The sequence below is a fragment of the Lactuca serriola genome, chromosome 5, assembly GCF_051521515.1.
Source record: "Lactuca serriola cultivar US96UC23 chromosome 5, Lser_US96UC23_V15, whole genome shotgun sequence".
NCBI classification, from domain to species: Eukaryota; Viridiplantae; Streptophyta; class Magnoliopsida; order Asterales; family Asteraceae; genus Lactuca; species Lactuca serriola.
Window position 1 is genome coordinate 346,981,050 of NC_136412.1, and position 10,715 is coordinate 346,991,764.

At 28.3% G+C, this 10,715-nt stretch overlaps 1 long non-coding RNA gene across 2 annotated transcripts; it reads right to left on the reverse strand.

Annotated features, from left to right (window-relative positions):
- Positions 1-5,004: 5,004 nt before the first annotated feature.
- Positions 5,005-9,087, reverse strand: LOC145055488 (uncharacterized). 2 transcript variants are annotated; one of them, XR_013685197.1, is made up of 6 exons: positions 8,799-9,087; positions 8,472-8,660; positions 6,818-7,961; positions 6,092-6,157; positions 5,316-5,347; positions 5,005-5,111 (listed from the first exon to the last, which is right to left on the reverse strand). It is a non-coding gene; the product is annotated as an uncharacterized LOC145055488 (long non-coding RNA). The 2 variants fall into 2 exon arrangements; XR_013685196.1 differs by having other exon boundaries at positions 8,472-9,087.
- Positions 9,088-10,715: the final 1,628 nt, after the last annotated feature.

The window sequence follows — 10,715 nt, forward strand, 5'->3', positions numbered from 1 at the left end:
TTTCCAATGTAGACTTTTCCTTGCAATTATTGCAAGAAAATAATCTCATTCTATTCATAGTTTGATAAAAAGGATTGATTATCAATCAAATATCTAACACATCCTTAGACAAAATTGGAATAAATGAATTTTTAGATTTTAATTTTCAAAGTGATTTTCGCGATGTTGAAGAGTCTAAATCAGACAATTAGTTACAATTGCAAAGAAATGGTCGACCTTAAGGGGTAGTTTGATAATCTTACACTTAACCAAGCATTTAGTGTGTTTTACTTTTCGTTACTGTGTGTTTGCTATTACGTGTGTGAATTCATATCCCGAATAGTTTGAAAAAACTCCCAACACTTTTGAGAATCTTTTAAACCTAAGTTGGTCACCTGAATCTTTCTAAAAAAATTCACACTTTGGGCATAGAAGAAGAGCAACAAGTAATGACTCAAGTGGGAAACCTTGCTTTATGGATAGATCATAAGTCACTGGAATTCGATTAATGTAATGGTAACAAGTCTTGTTCAATAAGAAAGTTGTCCTGTAAAGATGGTAGGGCACACAATATATATGATCTTCTAAAATGTGACTTTTGCTTTTCCACAATTTCCTATTAAAAGTAGAATCCACCTATCATTCTCAACCTCCTGTTCATGTTCCCACTACTTTTATTCAAGCAATAAACAACAAATTAAGAGATATAAGACATCATCAAATTTTCATATAAGTTCAAGCCAGACATATTTTCACCTAATCAACAAATCATATTGCTATTCAACACCCCACCTACATCACTATGCAATTGAAGATTAGTATATGGAAGCTAGTGATTCAAGAAAATAATGTTTTCTTCGCATCGAAACCGTAACAAGCTTTCTATGGCTGTTTTTCATGATTATGGTGATGAAAATGGTATTTACGCGTTTTGTATAAATGTGAGATCAATAGCACGTAGCAAGTATCTGTCCCATGCAATTTTCATCTCATTAACATCAATCTTAGTCTCAATTCTTGTAATTGCATAAGTAGAGTAAAAAAGAGGATTCTAGCTCTGGTTCATTATCGCATTGATAATACATCTATGTATAAACAGAATCATCCTAAAAAGTCAAAACTTGGTGATTCTTCTCCCTACCTTTAATTAGAAATTGTATTGTGCAAGTAATAACATTGTGGTTAGATATTAATATCATAAACACCCATAATGTTGTACAATATTATGCTTTGATTCTATCCAAAGTTGCTTTTTGGTCAAAAGGAGAAGAATTGTGTATTTGGTTAAGGAATAAGAACAATCTTTTAATTAAACAATATTCCATCTTGTAATGGGGGCGTGATTAGTCAATGAAAAACGTATTTATGGCATGCTAATTGTTTATCTTGTTAGGGAGGGGGATTTTAAATACATCATAGTGAAAACCATTTTACTAAAGTCAAAACCATCCTAGTCACATTAATCAAAACGTATAATCATTGACATTAACCATTTACAATTTTACACATAGTAATTATTTATTTTTTAATTATACGTGTGTATATATATGAAAAGAAAACACAACTCAGTGTTTTCATATATAGTAATGGTCCCTAAACTTTTTCTTTTATTCATAAATGGCCCTTAAAAATTATTTTTTGTTCACAATGCATCCAAATTATAATTGTGTTTTCGTACAGAGTAATTGTCCCTAAAGTATTTTCTTTTATTCACAAATCATCCAAATTACAAAAACAGCCCGTAAACTATTTCCTCTCATGTTTCTTATTGACAAACTCTTTGAAATTATTTCCTTTAATTTTTTAGTATTCTAGAAAATTATAAGTTTAGCCGTTAAAATTTTAATGTTTACATCTGTTTCACTATTATTAAAATATCTTCGTTTTCAGTTTATTGTTTTTATATTTGGTATAATTTGTTGAGTGAAAATATACGTTGGTCATCCACACTCCAAAGGTCAGGGTTTCGATTCTCCTAAATCCTCATTTAGTTTTCTAAATGCATTTTTTTAAACTTTTATGTATTTTGTAATATCTTAGTACTTTATGGTAGACCAAAAACTGTTTTTTTTTTCATATAACTGAAATATAATTATATTATTTTATTCGATCGCATTGATCTATGGTGACCCCAAAATGAAAAAATGTTGGGCATTAAATGGGATAACTGAAATATAGTTATATTATTTTTAATTGATCGTAGAGATATTCATTTATACCTAACTTGATAAACGTAGTAGGATTTATTTACACCACACTCAGTAAAAGAATAAAGTTTAAAGTATTTATAGTAGAATATGGGATAATTTAAAATACCATCAATATAAATTATATTATTTTGATTTAATTGTAGTGAGAGTTATTTACACTACACTCAACAAAAGAAATTAAGTTTTTGTTATTTATAGTAAAACGTTGGATAACTTAAATGACCATAAATATATACATTGTTATATTACTTTTATTTGATGATAAATGTATTCATGTTATAATTTTAATATAAAAACACTCATGTTAACAACAAAATATGTAATATTATGACATATATATATATATATATATATATATATATATATATATATATATATATATATATATATATATATTTGTCATTCAAAAAAAGCTTTAAAATTTATTAATAAGTTATTTTTAGTATACTATTTTTGTCTAACATAGTTATGTAGTTACGAAAAATAGTATATTACGTTTATTTATATCAAAAGATGAAAAAAAAAAGATACAAAATCAAAAATCTCTCTCTCTCTCTCTCTCTCTCTCTCTCTATATATATATATATATATATATATATATATATATATATATATATATATATATATATAATATATATATATACACACACACACGTAAAAGTTCAAATAAGAACCCACAAAGGTTAAAAACCCTAAGGACCATTACTTTTTACATTATCTATTTGTTTTTTCTACTATTTTGATTTTTTAGGTGAAAAAATAATAACTCCTTCAATTCATATACATGTTTCAAAACATACTCTGATCTCTGTAAATAGTTTTAATTCTCTAGTCTTTTAAATTTTATTATATATGTATACCATTAGTAAATATATATATATATATATATATATATATATATATATATATATATATATATATATATATATATATATATGGGCGGAGCCACATGAGAGCCAAGGTGGCCCCAGGCCCACCCTCAAATTCCTTTTTTTTCTTATATATTGTTTACTGCTTAATATATATCAATATGTGCAATTGCTAACATAAAAGTCCTTTAGCTCAGCTAGCAGAGGCAGTCATCCACTTCCAAGATAGGTTCGAGCGTATTTGACGACAAATTTTTGAACATCCAATGCATTTAATTTTACCACTTCTTTTAAATCATAACTCCGAGTTACACTTTTAACCACTTATATTATATATATATATATATATATATATATATATATATATATATATATATATATATATATATACTATTATATAAAGCATTTTAGACATTTCTTGAAATTTAAGAGGTATCAAACCTACTACATCATGTACAATCAACTTATGCTTACCATTCAATACACATATTACATTTGTATATTTAGTAGGTTGAAAATATTAAATACGGATGAGATACGTTCCGGTGGTTTTCTTCACACCATAGGATTCTCCGGAGAGGTAATGATAAAAAAATTGAAAAATACATTGTTAAAAAATAAAAGTAAAATGCTATAATAAACAAACAAATAGATAAACATTTGCATTAAATTTATAAATTAAAATGGTTTCAGGACCAAAAAACAACCTAAAATAGACTGAAAAAAAAAAAAAAAACGGATTGAAGTTACAAACCAGCAAACCGGTCAAAGTTGTGAAACAAGTTAACATGTTACGGTTATTAGAAGTTAACATTATAAATGAGTGATTAATTGCAATTTAGAAAGAAGTGACACATAAATGGATTTTTCAATGTTTGAGGATTGTAAAAACGAAAAAAATTATCAATATTGTAACTTGGTTATACTTAAAGGTTTTTATGGTTTGATCCGATAGTCGCAATGAAACTATTCACCGAAATAAATTAATCACCGTCCGGACACTATTTGTCGCCGCCGCTTTACGCAGGCACACGTCTAGTGTGTGTGTGTGTTTTCAAACTAATTTATGAGGAACACCCTAAAAAAATTTTTGGCTCCGCCCCTATATATATATATATATATATATATATATATATATATATATATATATATATATATATATATATATATATGTAAAAGTTATTTTCATAACTTAAATATGTACGAGAACCTCAGGACATAACATGTCCATTAATTTCTCATGCTCGGAAATAATTATTTTTATTATTTATTACTTACAATTCGTGGTACATCTTTTTTTTAATAGGAAAAACATTATTAATATTATAAAAAACGCTATATATGGGCCATAAATTAGTACAATCACTAAACACAAAACAAAATAAAAAAGCAAAAAACAAAATGTTAATTACACAATATTACACCCCAAAAATGTTAGAAAAAACAAAAATAAATAAATATGAATATATGCCTATTAAAAGTTATTAACGCATAGAAAGACGGTTGGATGTGAATAATAAAAAACAATGAGACTCTTGTAAAACAAGATATTAGCACACCCCTAAATATACAATTCAAGAGTTAAGGATCTATTTTGTAATTAATATAAAAAAGACGGTTGGATGTGAAATATAATCGGAAAACATGTAAATAATACAAATAAGATGATGCTGGATATAATATTTGAACATAAATTTGATCAACAAGTTCGATTTATCTATTTCACAAAAAATGTAATTAAAAAAAATAAAAGCTAAAAAAACAATAACTAAGAAATAAAGATGTCAAGGTCTCGTATCTTAAGAATTACTATATTTTATTTAATACAAACTAGAAAAGTGACCCCGCGTTGCGGGGGTCTGATTTTAACTAAACTATTTCCGAAAGGTTTGCGGTGTTTTTAGGTTTTTAGCAGCTCAAGTTGTTGCGATAATCGTCTACGTGAGAATGTGAAAAGTCGACATTTTCTATTGAATTTAGCTGTTAGGTGTGCCGATGCTATGAATGCTTTTTTCACCTCATTTTCCTTGATATTCTATTTAGATGTTTGGTCCTGTTAGGTGTAAATACTATCACTATTCAAGCAAACAATTTCTAGAATACATATAATAAGGATTATAAGGAAAGTATGGATGAAATGGACTTTTATGTCTTGTCAAGTTGAAATGGAAAATGAAAACAAAATCCAAAAACTCTTAAATAAATAAACAATAATCTACGTTAAATCAAAAGAAAAGATGTATGATAAAATGCTTACTCAGTCGATGTCAATGGGAAAATCGAACAGATCTGAACAAAACGAAAAAATACATTAACAAAATAGATATGCAAAATATAAAGAGGTTTGAAATAAAGTTCATGAGGGAGATGGAACAGATATGCAAGATGGAAAGTATGGGTTAAGCCAGTAAAAATGTGTTCCCTTTTATGCAACAATCCCTTATAGTGAAGAAATAACCATTAAGTTTTTGTATTTCCAAAAACAAAAAAAAAAAAAAACAAAGTTTGACATGAATTCAGATTCATCAAAATATATGATGTCAAGATTCTCACAAAATGTTGACCATAAACTGTCATCATCCCACCATAATAAGGAGCCTAAAAAGGATCGGAATTAGTGATTCCGCCCTACAGAGGAATTGGTGAGTCCGGGGAAAAGGAAAAGGCAAAAAGAAAAAGCTTAAAACTGATTGGTTGACAAGTTCAACTTGTGGTGGCTGTGAAAAGGTTTCTTCATTTCTTGGAAGTACGTCAACTGAAAATTTTGTTGCTCTTGTGCACATGTATCTGAGCTCAAGGGTAAATCAATTACACAAAATAGCAACATAATTTAGATTTCATCATTTTAGTGCCTTAAGGTATGTTGCCTAAAATGGACAGAAAAAGGGTACATTGCTTAAGAAAGTTGGAAAAAAGGTATAATACGTAATATGGAAATGACCTAAAGTAGGTTGTTATTATGTGCTAGAAAGTCTGTACAAAGAAAAATATTTAGGAAGTAGATGATATCTCAAGAAATAGAAATATCGTTACCTGAATATAATCCATCCATCTCATCAGATGTGGCAATTTATTCTTGTCCGGGCCCGCAAGACTAATCTGAAAATATTTTGTATAAGAGCAAATCAAGCTTAGCAAATCAAGAGCAGTGTTCAAGATGTTAAGACTCAAGCTTTTGAGGTCATTCTCCACATCACCCAAGAATATGGAAAATGGTAAGTAGTGATAATTAAGTGTATGAATTATATAAAAAAAGTGCCAACTATCAATTAGTAGAAGTCAGTAATGAGAAATTAGCAGCCAACTGCCGCCGTTCTAGATCCGAAACCTTTCAAAATCATAAGCATTTTCGTATCAAAATCATATCAATCACACAAACATTCCCACTACAATCACTAAAAGAACCTAAACCCCAAACTTTTTACACTTGGAAATGTAAATTCATGAAATAATCACAATATCACTATAAAGAAAGGAAAACAAATTCTTCCAATGAGTAATTTTCCCCATATTTGGAATTTCTAAATATTAAGAAAAACTAACAAAAATATTGGAAGAATTTGAGAAAATTTGAGAATCTAAAGAAGGAAAAGCAAACAGATAATTAAGATGCAATTTTTACGGACACGTAAGAAGATATTTAGTGAATATGGAACTGTTACAAAGTTACGTAAGTTCAATAGCCATCATAAAATAAAGGATTAATAATAGCACAAAAAAAACACACTTTCATCTAGTTTTTATATTATATCATCCTACCTTCACTTCTTTCTATTCAACATTGTAGCTTCAAAATCTACCTAATAAAAACAGTGTGGAGGGGCAATATGGTCCTGAAACTTTAAGAATTGAATTTCATTAATATAATAACAGTGTGCAGGGGCAATATGGTCCTAAAACTGTAAAAAAAATCAGTTTTATTAATATAAAGTGTTCAGGGGCAATATTGTCCTAAAAATGTAAAAATTAATTTTTTTTTAATAATAAAAACCGAGTGCATGGGCAATATCGTCCTAAAACTATAGAAATTGAATTTTATTAATATAAAAACAGTGTGCAGGGGCAATATCGTCCTAAAACTATAAAATTTGAATTTTTTTAATATAAAAAACACTGTGCAGGGGCAATATGGTCCTAAAACTGTAAAAAATGAATTTTAATAATAAAAAAACAGTGTGCAGGGGCGATATGGTCCTAGAACTGTAAAATCGTTTTTGAACAACTTGATTGCTATAACATTTGTTACCAACATAGTTTTTTCCAATAAATTTTAAAATAAAAAACACTACAAAGCTAGATTGACCTGATATGTTTTTTTTTTGACATGTTTCCTTGCAATTGTAGTTTCCAGAAGAAAAAAAGGAAAATATACAAAAAACTTGTAAAAATACATTGTAAAGTGCAATTTTCTGCATACATTCCAAGTCTTGTAAACATATGCTAAAACACCAATGTTTATTTGACAAAATTTATTCTAAAATGAAATTTTATATGTATTTCTTTCTTTATTAGACAAATGAATGAAATCAGGTTGTTATTTCTTGCAAAATGGAAACGGAAATTATATCCTACAGTTATAAAAGATTTACACAATAAATAATCAAAATCAAGTGATTAATTTATGTGGTTTAAATTAAAACATGAACCTCTTGTGGGAAAACCCTAAATTTCAAAACATAGGAAAAGGCAAAAAGAATACCAGCTTGTTGTTGAAATTGTCATAATAAGGTAAGTCGATTTTATATATCATTTAGGAAACCTCAACATAGCGTACACCATTGGGGTAGATAGTGCAAGTAATTATGTAAATGCAATACCTCCATTGGGGGAATTCACTTTTTGTTACCTCTTTGTTGTTTTTTTGGTAAAATAATCTCAAAGATCTGATCCATGAGAAAGCAAACTGAAACATATAAATTAGATAGTTACTATATGAAAGATTTAAGATTTACGAATAAATTTTCTTTAATTTTGTTTTTTTTTTAAAACCCATTTTTTAATTTTTGATTCTTTCTTTCTACTGAAACACAAAGCAAACTGGAACATGAAAATTACACACTTGCCTTCATAAAGATCAAGATTATTGAGTGAAAACATAAAAGTTAGACATTTATCATCTTAAAGATTCAAGATTTAGAAATGAAAACATGATCTTATATTCAAGATTTATGAATGAATTTTTTTGAACTTCTAAAACCCACTTTATTGTTTATATCTCTTCTTTCTGGTTAAGAAATCCCAAACATGAACATACATATTACACATTTATCATGTTAATGATTCAAGAATTTTGAATGAGTTTTGGCACCCTGCATCAAAAGAATTTCGTATGACTTCCTTTTTTATAAAAAAAAAAAAAAAAAAAAAAAAAAGAGAGAGAGAGAGAGAGAGAGAGAGAAAAGGTGCGATGGACCTTGGGGGAGTGATGGGGTAGCAAACGAAAAACCAATTGATTGCTTTGATAATTGTAAATAACAATTATGTGGCTGACTTCTTTCTCAAACATTTTATCAAACAGGTAATATGCATCATAAAGCCGTTGTAGAAGATGACACTTCTGTATATGATTTCTTCACCCAAACAACTTTTCATATAATGTAATCTGAAAGAAAAACGACAGAAAAAAAAAACAATATAAGACATATGGGGAAGAGAAAATGATTGACCTAGACTTTGATAGAGTGGCGCAATAGAGTGTGACAACGGGAATCAAACGTGCAAACCGCAATCTGTTCCTAACTGAAATTCAACGAAGGTAAAAGGTGAACTCCATCTTTGTCAATCGATTCTTTATCTCGGACTGAAATCCTAACCAAGATACGGAGAAGATGTAGACGAAGATGAAGACAGTAGACAAATCAGACTGAAATCCTAACCAAGATATGAAGACGAAGATGAAGACAATCGAGTGTCGTTATCGATCTATAATGGTGGTGGTGTCTGGAAGAACTCATTGTGAATAAAAGGGAAGAGATCGATAGATAGATACAAACAGAGATACAAAAGGAATGTCGGTGAAATAAAGATCGGAAAACAATAACAGCAATCAAACACTGATTGAGCGGAAAAAACGGTGAAGAAAAGATACAAGAAACACGTGTCCATAAAGAATCGATATAATGCCATAAATTGCCCAAAACGAAAATACTCAGTAAAAAATCCAGGAAATGACAAACCACCATAAACAAAGGGCCGCTTCTGACCAAACAGCATGAAATTTACTGTTGCTAACTTAGGACTTTTTTAATATATATATATATATATATATATATATATATTAAACATAATATGTTAAATAAAAATCATACATATAATATTATTTTTATTAAACAATATAAAGCATTATAATATAAAATAATATATAAAGTAAATGACTATATATGTAAAATTTGTTCGTATATTTATGAATTTTTTATATTTAAAAATGCAAAAATCGAAATTGAAATGAATGTATAGTATGAAGGACTATAAATGTAAATTTTATTAATTAATAGTAATATTATAGTAAGGTTTTTTTTGTTTTTCTCGTAATGAGGTGTCTTTATAGCCAACCACTTAGCCAAGTGAAAGTGGTTTTTGACTTTTAAAAATGGTTTTGAGCCTAGTTTCGGGTGTGAATAACAATATCCCATTTAAGATTGTTAGAAGTGTTTTAAAATGTTATTGAAAAATAAATTTAACACTTATCACAATTTTAAATGTATAAGAACTTAGGTAGGAATGAAAAGTAGAAAAATATTTGATTTCTTTTCTCTTTTTACTTCATGAACTTAATGGGGACGGAATAACATAATTGATAATCTAGTAGGAACAAATTAATAGAGAAAGTCAGAAAAATGAGACTTCCCGCCAATAGTTCCAACGTTTTACAAATTTGTCTTTGTTTTTTTTCTTTCCATTTCCCCTGACGTGACACCATTTTTTTCTTAAATGTTTTTTAAACATTATTTATATAAATTGATAGGAAATATTGTTCACCATTTAAAAAATTGTTGAGGAATTAGAATTAAGAATGAGGTACACCTTACTTCCATCTCAAAGACCGTCTTATTCCAGTGTGGATAAATTTTAAAGATCGTCCGATCATGAAGAATAAAAAGAATGAGAGGGCATCCCTAATTTTAGGAAAAAGCGTTGTTACAAATGACATTGCAATATCAGTTGATTCAAGGAATAGGTTGCAACACTACCTCCTGTAGTCCACAAGAATCAGTTAAGACTTAACTGTTCAAAAAAAGGTATATTAAGTCGGTTTTTCAACATTAAGTCTTTCAGGTTCCAAAATGGGTCGAGTCTTAAATATGTGTAGGTCATGCAGATCATCAAACATAGATACAATTGCCTCAATGTTCTGATACAACCATTGGTTTAATGCCACCTGTAAAGAAAAAACAGACAAGGTCAGATTTGTAAGAAGTTATGTTGCGCTTGGTTGTGGAAAATTCTCTAGTTTATCAAGAAAAGTTTTCCAAGAAAAGTGAAAATTTTGAAATGCATTTGGTTTGCTGATTTTTCTAAAAAAATCTGTAAAAACAAGAATTCTTTATTTTCCAAAATTACAATGAACTTGGAAAAATGATAATTATTGTTTTTCACAGTTTTCTATTTCTAAAAGTTTTCTAAGATATATAAAAGCACATACCCAACCCCACCCACA